Source organism: Wasmannia auropunctata, unplaced genomic scaffold (assembly GCF_000956235.1).
Source record: "Wasmannia auropunctata unplaced genomic scaffold, wasmannia.A_1.0 LD335976.1, whole genome shotgun sequence".
In the NCBI taxonomy this organism is placed as follows: domain Eukaryota; kingdom Metazoa; phylum Arthropoda; class Insecta; order Hymenoptera; family Formicidae; genus Wasmannia; species Wasmannia auropunctata.
The window spans coordinates 1064194-1078549 of record NW_012026914.1 but is presented as its reverse complement, the minus strand read 5'-3'; the positions used below and the strand labels follow the sequence as shown (position 1 = coordinate 1078549).

Sequence of the window (14356 nt, the reverse complement as noted above, 5' to 3'; positions counted from 1 at the left end):
TTAAGATATTGTCGAGTGTACGCGTCGATACTTCGTCACGTCTGAAAATCTATAGCAACAGTCAACGTACCGTATGTAGCGTGTCTACCACGTGGTTACAGAGAGAATCGAGTATGTATATGTGCGGAGGAGCGGCTACAAATCACCATTACTCGATGTGTATCGCGACGCTATATAATTATACCTATAACGCCAAGCACCAGGTAATGGCTCAATCCTGCATGTACATTCGATGATAACCAGTCCTGAAGATGAAGCACTAGGTGGGGTTTTTGGTGCCCGCGAGATTTAAACTAACTATTCGCCATTGGCTAAACGATAGTCACGTGTTTCGTTACGTCATCGTGGCCATCCTTGTGAGTGTACAAAGTTAGGCGAGGAGAGGGAGAGGGGAAAAGAGGGAGAGTGATGGAAGGAGAGAGAGAGAGAGAGAGAGAGGGAGGGAGAAAGGGAGAGAACGATCAAAAGGAGAGAAGGCAAAGAGGGGAAGGACGCGCGCGCGCGCGACAGAGACATCGAACTTATCCTTGAAGAGCGCGAGCGCAATATCAAAGAGGGATGAAAATATTGTTCGCGAGAAACAAGGACGGTTATATATCGTGAAAGGAAAGCGATGTTAAAAGTGGAGGAGAGAAGAGAAGAGAGGAAGGCGGAAACGTAACACATAATGTAAGCGAAAGAGAGAAAGAGGAAGAGGGGGAGAAAGAGAAGAAAAGCGCCGAATAGAGACGGAACGAAGCAGGAAAGAGGCAGCGAACGTACACCCTTCGCCGTTCTCCCTCCCGCCATTAACAACGCCCTTGCATATAAATCCGCCTCTTATACGTGTAGAGAGTCAATCGCGGGCGTGTGTGTGATCTCTCATCTCCGTTCATTTCGTGTATCTTGCAATGTCACCGTCTCCCTCTAAAGTCAATTCTCTCCCTCGCGCTAATACGCTCTCGCTTCCACGGTCCGAATACCCCGCCTTTGCGCTGGCCGCAGGACAGCCCTGGTGTGGGTAGAAACGTGAAGAGAGCCAGAGCGCTCGTGGAACGGAGCGGGACACAACGATGGAGCACCACCGTGCACGCGGAAGAGACGACACGAATACGAGAGACAGGAGGGAGAGAGAAGGAGAGATTGACAGTACGAGAGGGAGAGAGGGCTTTCTAGCCGGCGCGGCGGTAGTGGGACGATAGCACGAGGAGAGGCAGAGAGAGAGAGAAAACGGAGGCAGCGCCGCGTGGCGGCGTGAGGTGGGGACTATCGGGCCGTAAACCATCCGCGGTGAACATTTAACTCACGTATTGCCATCCAACAAGTTTGCTTTGGCCGGTGAAAGAGCGTCCCCGAGATCTCGGAGAATCGGCGAGTCTCGTAGGCGAAGTTTCCGCGAAACCTCCGCGCGAGGAGGTGGATGAAACCCACCGCGACACCCGCGGTTTTTCATCCTGTGCGAGGACGTCTCTCCGTCCTTCGTTCTCGGCCGCGGATACAATCGGACGATCCCTATCGGACGAGGACTTCGGTTTCGTAACCTGCGATACGACAACGGGATCGTATTCTGGCGACGATTTCAGCGACTCCGCCCGCCCATTGAAACGCACGCTCGAGCGAGGAGACGGCGAGAGAAGGCGTGCTAAGACTACGGAGTAAACCTCTCAAAAATCGGATGGAGCAACAAATTTGGGAAAGCTGTCTTGAATAGGCGCTATCATGAGCTGTAAGGAACGTGCGCGGACTACCCTTCCGCAAAGACGACTTCGCTATCGTTGATCTTGCATCAGCCGCTACAGGTATGTCATTGTATAATCATTTAACGCTATTACACACGAAGATAAGGCGTTGCCTCGTTTGCGCGATTCGTTAAAGACGCGGACACACGTAAACATGTCAGAAGTTACAGCTGTCAAAGCTGTATTATAGAGATCGCCCTCCCGCCAAAATCTTACGCAGTGCACATGCTCCGTCAGTCAGTTAGAGCTGCTATATAACGGGGTGACTCTTTCTTGATACTCCTTTAGGTTATTTTCTGTTGATTTTAAATTGTATCGCGATACTAGAAACTTGCTGTATATTTACACGTACCAATGATTATTCTACAATATGAATGCTCGTTCTTGTAACGTATGATATATTTTTGTATTAATTATTCTGGCAGATAATTTACAATGAACATATTATACTCTCGTATACGAGAAACTACGTCTAAAATCTGTTCGATTAATGCGATAAACGTAGTTTATTTTCTTTATTTTGGCAGTCGACAGTTCGTATAAACGTTACATATATGCAAAGAATTTGTCACGTCATTTGAATAGGTTAACCTTGTTAGATATATGTTTAGGCACACACACACACACACACACACGCACACACACACACACACACACACACACTCACGCACACACACACACACACACTGCTATTCTTAACAATATATATCTTAAATGGTGTATTTATAATATACACATTAATGAGATATGAAATATAATTACGCCTCTTTTTCTTTATGTTGATAATACGTAGTTGTGAAAGATAAATACGGGAATATAGTAAAAAGGAATTATTCGAGGAAGATAATGTTTCAAGAGGTATTTATTTAAGTGTACAATATATTGTTAGAATGCGCCCATATGCCTGATGATTAATAACCATTGAATCAAATTTGCTACTTCAGTTTTTTCGCTATGTATCTAAAGAACTTTATTTAAATCGACGTATACACATTAAGAAAGTATTAAATTTTAAAAGATCTTTCTATTCGTTCAAAGAAATTTATATTGTCCAATTTTGATTAGAATTCAAATTAAGATACAGTTTTGGAAAAATTATTTTGATTTTCCTATCAATTCGCTGTATTTAATAGACTGTACTTAGTAGACGTTTTCGATTTTTCAAGGGGAGCAGCTATCTGTCCGAAAATAAAGTGAGTTTAGTATCGAGGAACCTGAGGGTAAAATAGGTATAGTGTGTACCGCACCGACGCCTGACGGAGACCATAAATAAGGATCCGACGGTCGGCGCGGCTGCAGGCGGTGATAAGCGTTCCTTTACCCCCACCAGTGTGCAATCCTTTAGACTTTCTCGTGCGTCATCTTCCTCTTACCAAGCCTATCTATGCAACACCCTAGAAAGTTACAGAAAGTTATCAAACTGAAATTCAGTTAAGGATATATTAAACATTTATGTTGAATCACTCGGCAACACTGAGAAACTTACGGACGTCAACAAGACGTAAAATGGATTTTGTCAATATAAAAAATAATGTAAGAATGCAATTTATGCAATGATCAAATTTTCGTATGTCCTCGTTATCGAATGGTATTTATTCGTTTGTTTCGTGCTTTAATTTTTGAAGCTTTCGTGGATTCAAATGATTCCAATTTGAAATGCATATAGCGTGTATAGTTCTAGTCGTTCAGTCCAGTCAAAATAAAGTTTAAATAGATGAAACATCACAAGGTTTATAATGCCATATAGAATTGGTATAAAAAATTTTCTTTTTAAACATTTTTTAGTTGTAGATTATATATTGAAAGATTGAAATATTTCCCTTTTCGTCGGTTGTATCTTTTATTTTAAAGTTATGTATAACGATAAAAAATATTCGTTATTGAAAATATTATTTGATTCAATCGATTCCTAAACTGTATATATTACAAAAGAAAATATTTATGATGCAAACGTTCGAGTAACGCGCGTTGATTGTATTTTAATTTAATATTTGATAATAATATTTAAAATAAGCGTTGACACATAGTCGGAATTCACTAGATGGCGGATTTCTTCTTGATATCAACAGAAATACGAGTTGCGGATCGCTTGTCCTTGTATCGGATGAAGGGGTTTACGAATACTCGAGGTGCTTGAGCGTTTCCCGACCGTATAACGAATAAGTATAGCCGGGCTGCTTCATCCCCTACGGGCAGCACGAAGCGACCATTTCTCATATCAGTTTAGCCGACACTTTCGAGAACTTGCTCAGGGAGCCTCGGGCGTCGCGATGTCATCCGATGCCTCTTGCCCTCTTGCGTTCTTGCCCGCCCCTGGGTCTTCCATCCCTCTTCTAACTCCGCGACACCTTAGCGACCCTCCCTCTTCGACCGAAGAAGCCCCCCTTTTGTCGTGTCTCCACTCGTGGTCCGCGATCTGCGCCCTTTCTCGGTTTCGCAACCCCCAAAGTGCCGGCCGAGTGCCCGCGGCCTGAAGATAAGTGTCGCCCGAAACTTAACAAACCTTAGATGATAAAAGGGCCCGCTAGGTCTTGAATCATTCTCGAAAAAAGAACGGCGCATGGCCAAGTATCTTATCTGTAATTCGTAGTTGGGCAGAAGTCAATGCTTCTTTCATTTTTTATTAAAATGTAGTGCCTTTAAAGATAAACGGAAATAAGAAATATTAGAATTGTTTGTGCATGAATGAAAACGCGCTATTCTTGTCATTATTTGATAATAGAGTATATCTGAAATTGATATATGAGCTAGTTTGATATAGTAAAATCATAATCATGTTATATATTGCTTGATAGGCTTTGTTAAGGAGAATAGTTCTTCTCATTATTACATGTTACATTATATTATATTGACTCTTATATATTAATTTTTATAAAATCATTTATTAATTCGATGATTGAGAAATTTTTATTAATAATTTTGACAACCTGAAAGACTTTCTATATAGTTATTATTAATTAAATACTAGAAAATGTACTGATTTCTCAAGATTTCTTTGGCTTTCCACTTTATTTTTAATTAAATATTATATAGTGGCTAAATTACATTACTGTATATTATTAAAAAAAGATATTTTATATTACATAATATAAATTGCAAATATTTACTCTATTTGTATAGTGATAAAATTAAAGATTTGTACAGAGTTTGTGTGATCTAATTCGAAAACATATAAATAAGATAATATATTAATGAAATATTAATAAAATATTAATGAAAGCTAAATCAATTTTTTAATTGCCGTAAAATAGATTAACAAAAGATCAATGTAAATTTTTTAATGTATTAAATGTAATAGAAACTTTCATATAGAGTTGCGTATTATTACCTACGCGCCTGTAGTTACCGTCGGATAGCGGCACGCACGTGACTTGTATTGTGAAACGCATCAAAAGTACAAATTTTGGCTTGCATTTGAATAAATTCAAAAACTTACATGTGTTCTAAATATAGCATATAATGACAGCATCTAACTGTACAAAAGATATATAAATTTTAAATATCATAATTAAAAATAAGTTATATCCTTCAGATTGATGAATCAAGTATTTGTAATTTTTTAAAACATTTAGTTTCTTGCGTTATAAATTTTCGCTATTTTTTTAAAAAAGAATAAAATTTACTATATTGTAGAATGACTTTAACTGTAAAAATTATTGAAATCTTTATTTTTCTCCAAGTATAACGGCATCTTGACCAATTAAAGGAGCGTGACAAGCATACAAAGGTATATATCACTAGCGAGGGTGCGAAAATGTTTTTGGAGCAAGGTCGAAAGAATTATTGCGTCACCTGTATGATTCCTTTTCTACCTGTGTTAACGAAAATGACCTTATCCACGACCGTCCCGTAAATTAGACTAGTCATAAAAAACGTCACGCAAATGAAATGAATCTAACGGTAACGCGTCCCGTTCTTTTCGCATTTGAAGGCCGCTGACTCCTGGTCGATGCGAATTTCTGGCTTCCGTCATTGTTACTAAAATTATAAGAAGTATTTATTTAAAATTTTTAAAATTTCATTTTGCAATTTAATATTTCATATTATTTGATGAGCTATTCTCTTGCCGCATATCTACGTTATAAGAGAATAATAGATTTTAATTATAAAAAGATATATTTGAATATTTTACAAAAATTGATAACTATTGGAGTAAAATTTCAAATCAGAAATCTATTCAGAATAAAAAAAGATTTGAATTTATTTGAATACGTATTTTTTTGAATTTAATTAGAGTGAGATAAGTTTTTCATTATATATATTTTTGATTTTTTGCTGATTTTAATCATAGAGCGCTTGTTGCTATCATGATGAAGGAAATATAGACATAAATTTGTACTAATAATTTGGCACATAACAAAAAAAAACATCAATCAAATAGAAATATTATATTGTTTCTAATATCTATGCTTTCAAAGATACTATACTATTACGAAACTTTGCAGACTTGACGTGAGATGTCATAATAGAAACGTTGGGTATACAAATTACATATATTATGTTATATCTTATACATGTTTTAAGATTATTTCTGTTTGATATTAGAAAATTACTAATTATCTCCTGCTCACTTCTAGAACGAGCGTCATGATTTATTTATTTCGCAAAACTTTATTCCGCTGTTCAATTTAGATTCAACTTTGTCGAATGACGAATGATAACTGACTAATGTCGCTTATTCTCGTTCTTGTCTCACTCTCATCCTTGACGATTAAGATTAATTGGGACAATTCCTGGAAGATAAACAAGTTTGCGCTCCGGTAGTAAGATGACGGTTGTAAGATCACGGCCGATCTCGAGTAATGATCTCGTAATTGGTAAATACTATATATGACAAATTGCGCCTAACTTATATCACAAGTTTAAAACAGATGACTGTATCAAAGTAAAAGTATAACTTAATTATAACGAGCAAAATCTTTTAATTAGATACTTTATTTATTAATAATAAGACACATTTAGATTTCTGATACAAAATATAACAATGACGATTAAATTAATAATTAACATGTATAAATTCGACTTCAATCAAATAGTGCGATATAAAGAAATCTTTACTTGCGGTGCAAAACAATGACCATGTAGAATGATGATTGTGTCATTAGTCGTTGCTGGTGGCCGTTGATTTATAAGTTCAACTCCAGACGGACAATATTTTTTTTTATTTTAATGCTTCTTTTGGACGAAAGTACGTGCGCGGACTGCTGAATCGGTGTGAGGTGGACATAGGTGGCTGATGATGTCACTCTCTTAGCAGGCAAAAGAGAGAAGGAGAGAGACAGGTCCGTACGGCGTACCGGACATCGACTACACGGTGCCTAGTTTAAGTTGGGTTGTCGCGATGGCACACAGAGATTACGCGATACACCGTGGAATATACTTAAGGTATCGCCAACAACTCCTAGATACATCAAGCTTGTCGGATTGCTCCTTAACGTACGAATTGCCTCGCCGTTTAGTCTATAATACTGATATTAAACAGTACGGATCTGTTAAGTAATATTTGAATAACAATCTGTAAAAGTATATTAATATACCAACATAACATGTGTGATACGCATGAGATTGATGTATAGATTTGTATTTATAATAAGAGCAAATTCCAAATATTTAATCTTTCTAATTAGATGCAAATTGTGGGGATGAAAGAAACAATTTTGTTTAAAATTAACGATGAAACACCATTATGATGGTACGCTAACAATAAGTGTACCAGCATATTTAGACTCGTAAACTTATGTGGAATATCTATTTTAAAACTCGAATTAAATAGCGCCAGGCTGCGGCTAATTATAATTATTTTCATTGATAACACTTGCTTCAAACAAGAAAAGGAACAGCATCGTAACGAGCGTATAACTTTTATCGTACTTCTGATGCATGAAATACTGCGCGTATATATATATATACATATATATATATATACATATATGTGTGCGCGCACGTGGAAACTTATTTTGCATATTCCTTTGCTATGTATCACTATACACATGTTCATATACGTGCACACGTTCGCGCGTGTGCACGAACGGAGCACACAGTGTCTGATTAACATGAAAAGCCTGAAACACCTGTGCCTTGAGACCCGTATAATTATTCACTCCTTCGGTTTGCGACGCTTGCAAAATCACTTGATAAATATCTTTCTCTTTATATAAAAATATAATATTAATGAATGATCAATATGATTATAAGATATCAATATAAATAAAGATTATATTTATATATAAATTAATTAATCGTTAGATAAATTTTTTCTACAACTTTATTAATAATATAATTTTGTATGATTAGAAATTTATTTTTTAAATAAAGATTGTGTAGAATCATCAGATTGTCTCTACAAATTTGTAAGGATCAAATTTGTAAGAGCAAATTACAGATAAACTATAATTCTGTATACATATATTGATTTATTGCATTTAAATGCACTTCCTAAATCTTGTACTGGTAATCATCCAATGTCGGTGTTGTTGCATCTAGAATTGCTTGGGAACAGTCTGCTAATTATTAGATCGCACAGTGATACATCAATGCGATGAGAATCATGAATTATGGATTGTGCGGATGCAATACATATGAAGTACTGGTATGCATAATTTTTAGATTGGTATATTGAACTGTATGTTGTAACAGTTTCTTGTTTTAAACCGGCAAAATACATTGCATTGTAAATATCTTTCCAATAGTTTCATACATAATTTACTTAAAAATTATTGATTTTTTAATATATGTGTTAAGAGAAATATTTATTTTAAATTGGCAGAAAATTGATAGGTAAACAATGAATCGATAAATCAAGGATTTTACAACTATGTTATTATTTTTATGAAAATGTAATTTCAAAGAAGCAAGTTTTTATTGTGTAGGGGAACGTTTGTGAAAACCGTTCTACAAACAGGTACCGCTGATACAATAATTACTCCGCTTCTCGATTGCGTATTACCTGCGGTGACCATGATAAAAGGAGAAACTGGTTTGAAGACTACGTATGCGATAGAGCCGTTAACGATAAATCGAAATGTGTGGATTCAGAGGTAAAGGATACAGTTTGCTGCCTATATGTATCTCACGTGCATGTGTGTACGCATATGTGTATATACCGATGTCGTTCTTTTCACAGTAACTATCTTGCTTTGTTCGTGTCATTCGCATTTACATATCCCTATTTCATTCTTTCGAAGCGGCTTAATTAAGCGTTTAAGAGTTGAAACTTGGCTTGTCTTCATTTTACTTTGCCTTATCTTCATCTTCTTTGTCATTCTTCTTTAAAATTCATATTGTTACAAAGCAATTGCGCTCTTAATTATTCTTTTGAAGAAATGAGATCTGACAAAAATATCTGCGATATTAATATAAATCTGTTTTCTCTCGTGATTGCCACGTAAATTGATTCTTGAATAAAAAGTATATTTTAATAAAAGAGATGACTAACTGACTAAGCACTCGCATAGAAATATTACATGAGGTATCTAGGAATGAGGTCGGAAACAATAAAATATCATTTGACCGTAATCACAATTACATTAAAGTAGCATCCGATAATTCACATGAAATCATGCATGAATACACCGATCAATAATTATATTAATGTAGTAATAGTAATTAAAAGCTATTTTATCTCGTTGCATCTCTGTTCTGCACGTTCATATACATATATTTATGAAGTAAATCTATGTATATGCAATTTTCAAGTAATCCTTTATGTATAATGCAATGCATTTTGGAATTAAAGAATATATTCTATCTTTTATATATCAATATGGAAAGCACGAACTCTGAATTCTCAATTTCTTTAGAAAATATTTATGAAAAAAATTTACAAAATTTAAAAAATATTAGGAATGTATGATATTTATTAATGACGTTAAAAAAAAGAAAAAAACGCATGTAGGTAAACGAGAAGGCTAAGTGGGAGTAAACGAACAGCGGTGTAAGTGTAAAACGAGCTCGATCGTGTGATCAGTGGATTAGCGAGAGGTAACGAGGGGGAGTGGTCACAGTGCTGAAGCCTCGTGTTGACCTATTCCTTTCAGTGCATTATAGGTGCTTGGCAAGGTTCTTTGCTTTAGTTTCCCTGATCATCATAGATCTCGATATGTTTCTTCAATCAAAACACGCTACCGCTTTTTCGTAAGAAATCCACGTAAATCCATGGTGCGAATGAACGTTTTGCGCTCGAGATTGCGGCCAGTCGGCCTTAGCAATGGTGTCGACGATAGTGTTTCTTGATGCCGCTGGTGTTTGTATGTGTATGTGTGAATAGGAGTGTGCAGAACATCGAGATTGTAAAGAGGGACGGTGAGGGTACCGGAAGGCAGAGGGGGGATTTGTGTCGTTATGGCACAATGGGACCACTACTGCAACGCTGTAAGTATTTCAAGCTTACAGACTGATCTCTTCTTGCTCTTTCTCTCTTTCTCCCTTTCGTCCTTTCTTCTTCTCCCTTTTCCTCCTCTATTCGCATTTTCGTTGCATTTATATCTCTCGCGCTTTCATTCTTGCAAAATTTTCGTTACGCTCTCAAAGCAAGGAGAGCTTTTGCAAGACTGGGCTTTGCCCAGTGACGATGCAGCGCTTACAAGGTATTTGTAGGATTAAGAACTCTCGCAGGACAAGGCGGTTGAATGTGTATGTGTGTCGGGGGTGGGGGAGGCAAAGCACGATGGTGCGACCAACGAAGATTTCGTGAATCCAAAGGTCGCTGTGTCGACACGGAGTATATCCCGTTTTGCAGACACAGCACAATTTCAGCGTTACATTCAAGTGATAACGTCAATAAATTTTGGGATACCGGTTTACAGCTGACAGATTTATTACGCTGCCGGCAAAGTATATAACGCGAACGAAAATGCATTGCAAAATTCTTGCAAAAATAATGCGGTACGCAAAATTGTATGTATAATAGATGTACGAGTTACATTTCCGTTGTATTGTGTGAGTAATCACGGTTGTCCGATCAAATCACAGGTACAGCCGTTGATAGATGATGAATAGTTATACTTATATAGCATTTATAGCATAAGTAGCATTTTTTAATCGTGAAATTTTAAAAGAATTATCTAACGTAATGCAACATTGCAACGAAAGTTTCGCCAAAACGGTTAGGGAATTCTAAAAATTCCGTATAAACTTGACGCATTTATTTGTAATCCGAAAACAGCGATTGCGTGATAACGGGCGTAAAATGCAAAAAACGGATACACTCGGGCCAAACTGGATTTACAGTACTGGGGCGCTGCCGTGAACTTAGGGGAATCTAGAAAGACGGACCAACCGGTTAGCGACTTTAGCGGCCGCCATCTTTCCCCTCTCATCCGTCTCTTTCGCCTCGCGTGAGAACCTGCTCGCTATATGCCCACCTTTCTACTCTCCGAGACTACTCTCCACGAGAGTCCCGCTTATGAGATTTTTTTTTCTTTTCGTCTTTCCCTGGACGCGCGGCACGTTGAGAGGGGACGGCCTACTCCTAGCCGAAAATACTTCTCCGTTGGCCGTGCATTGGACGTGCCATGACGACGAGGTGGGGTCATGGGTCTCGCCATCGTTCCTTGATGCTACGGAATGGGCTGTCGTCCCTTTTTTTCTTTCTCTTTATGACACTCCTGCACGGTATTTATTCTGGTTTTTCACATATGTTTTGTAGTTCCTTCAGCGTCAATTTCCCATTGTCCATCGTTTTCTGCAGCGTACGCAAAATCGTCGCTAAAAGTTACGAGATTTACACGTCGGGTAATGTTTTAACGTAAATTGCCTGCCTGTAAGCTTGCAAGCTTGCAGGATTATTCACGATCTTTCAAGTTGACGTAAAAAGCATGTACGAACTGAAGTGTTTAACAAGGTTTAGCGGATGAGAAAGAAGATGCGTGTGATTTTTACACTTTTCCAGCCGTGATACTATACATTCTGTCTACATTAATAACACGTGCCGCCGGTTTTAATATTTCGTTTTAATACATTCCTCTCTCGAGTAATGAAATATTCATTACAGAATTTCGTCTACCGTAACTGGTTCGTACGCGCAAACTAATATACTGGACATGAATAAAGTTGCACAAGACGACTTTTGCAAAAATTCGCAAAAATTATCACGAGTTTTTAACGCGAAGTAAATTTTAGTTTCTATTAAATTTCTTATTAATTTCTTGTTGTGTGTGTTTTTTTTTCTTTTCTTCGTACATATCTTTTCTATCAAGAGATTCATTTGCTACGATTGTATACTCCCGATCGTGTTTGTCGCACGATTATATAACGGATCAAGAGGCAAATCATGGGCCCAATGCGCATAAATCAGTATCGATGACGAAAGACTCTGAATGCCTATTCTAGCTAAAGGTTTTCTAGGCCGCGCACTAGCGGCCAACTTCGCAATATATGTTATCACGACTTGAAGCACAGACATTTGCGTAAGAATTCTCTGAAACCGGTGGAACAGGAACGCGCGCGTTGAATATCATGATTAAAATCCTGTAAAATGGTAACCTTGTGAATCACATCGGTATGGAATTTATTGGAAGCGCTCTCATGTTTTAATCGAATGATTTATGATATATTTATAAAACTAATCTGTTAATTGAAACAAAAAAAACCAGTTGGATAATTATTAAGATAGATTCTAATATATAAGCGCCATATATTCATGCTAAAATTGCCGTGTTAACTATCTATTCACGAGGAGTTAGCATAACTAATCGATGAATCGGTTAAACGTATACTTCAAGTATCAATCAACGTGTGCACGTTACGTACGATAAAATTTGCTTATTAAAATCTGCTACTTACATTAGATTTATTTCGACCGTTTTTTAAGAGAGAATAATTGATCGGAGATTGGGATTCTCCCGTGCAGAATGATCTCTTATCATTCGGCGATTGCGGCGCGGAAGTACGCGCAAGAATGGCGAACGGGGTGCAAATGACAACCACCGGGCGCTGTGAACGTGCCCTAAGGCGCTGCGTGCTCGCGCGCACCTCCGCTTTTCTACAGTGCGGGAAGGCATGGAAGGGACGGCGTGACGAGACTGCAAAGTAAAAGGAGCCAGGCATAGAGTCACCCGCGCAAGAGGGTGACATGCTGCCGAGCCGGTTACGGGCCGCGTCGGTCGGGGTCTGACCGACCGCCGAGGCAGGTGAACATAACCCACCGCTAACAGAGACCCGACACGCCGTTCCGCGTCGCGCGATTGCTATAGGCGGCAGTTGCATTGCCTGTATATACCGTATGCTTATACGGCGTGCATGTGTGTCATTCGCGTATAATGCCAATGCGCCGTACTGATGCCCATCTTTCTAGCCTCCTCCTTGAGTTACTACTTTAACTCGATTCTAATAATAGCCGTAGGTAATCATTTTCGTAATATAATCGATTACACAATGTGTTAGTTAAAAACGAGCAATATTTTGTTATCATGTTATAACCGAGGAAATTTAGAAAACATTTTCAAAAATTAAGCACGAACTTCTATAAAATTTTGCTATCGTTGGTATAGGTTTATTTTTCATCATTTAGGAAAAGATATGAAAAAAGCAATAAAAAAATATTAACTGAAGTTAAGCTTAGTAAATTTAATATTTGATGGAAGGAAAATGTCATTAAAATTTATTTAAACTTAGGTAGGTTTGTTTGTTTGAACGCTGTAGAAGATTGATACTGACACCGGTATTGCAATGATGCAGAGCTCGCTCTATGATATATGAATCTTTTTCGTGCAGCTACACACGGTAACGAATATTGACTAGAACTACTATAAAATATTACTATGTGTCAAGCTAGAGTAATAAATATTCTTGGTTCATTATACTGTAAAATTTCCTTTTGCTTTAAACCATTTGCTCAATTATTTACAGTGGACTTTTTTGAAACTTGTGAAATTAAAATATTACATGATTATAATCGCACATTTCAGTTTCACATTTTTTGACTTGACATCGCGAATATTTGGAATGCTAACTTATGTATAAGATATACATGCATATCTTTTCCACTTATAGAGTGAAAGGGAAGGGGGAATCACATATTTAGAAATTACGCACTCTGGCGTATTCACGTCGGAGATCGCGCGCACGTGTGGGAACGGCGGGTACACGCGTACCGGTTTCATAACGAGGATTACTTCACTCTCCTTCGTCCTTCGAAGAGCCACTGATTCTTCTAAGATCCACATGATGCATAGTTTAAAACATTAACATTCATACTGCGTAATATAAATTCGTACGAGCAAACAATCCGGAATAATTTGGCTACATTCTCAATTTATCAACCAACTAAATACATCGCGTATTATATGTCAGGCGTTGTTATGTAAATATGAAAAATGTTGATGTAGAAACGACATGAAAAACTGGTAATTTTGTCCGTGAAGCTTATGCATCCGTAAAACTGGACCATATAACTACTATACAATGATACGCGTATATGCTTGTACATACATGCGTATTTTTTCAAATATTTTGTTCACTTATTTGTGGAAAACATAAAAAAATATGTATTTAAGAGTTTGTATTATTTATATAAGTATGTTTGAACAAACGTGTGTGTGGTATTTAATTTGATAAAAGTGTAACAAAATATAATGGCGAAAATAGGCAAATGGTGACCATATTAGAGGAATGAGGGGGAGTGAAATGAAACTAATGCA

General features: G+C 37.3%; 1 protein-coding gene across 2 annotated transcripts in view; it reads left to right on the top strand.

The window, feature by feature from the left end:
* Positions 1 to 1241: 1241 nt before the first annotated feature.
* The window catches only part of LOC105454749 (homeotic protein antennapedia), a 97756-nt gene continuing 84641 nt past the window's right edge, over positions 1242 to 14356 (top strand). For both annotated transcript variants that reach the window (XM_011697604.1, XM_011697607.1), the window contains exon 1: positions 1242 to 1778. The gene's annotated coding sequence lies outside the window, so the exon portion shown is untranslated. The remainder of the gene's footprint in view (positions 1779 to 14356) is intronic.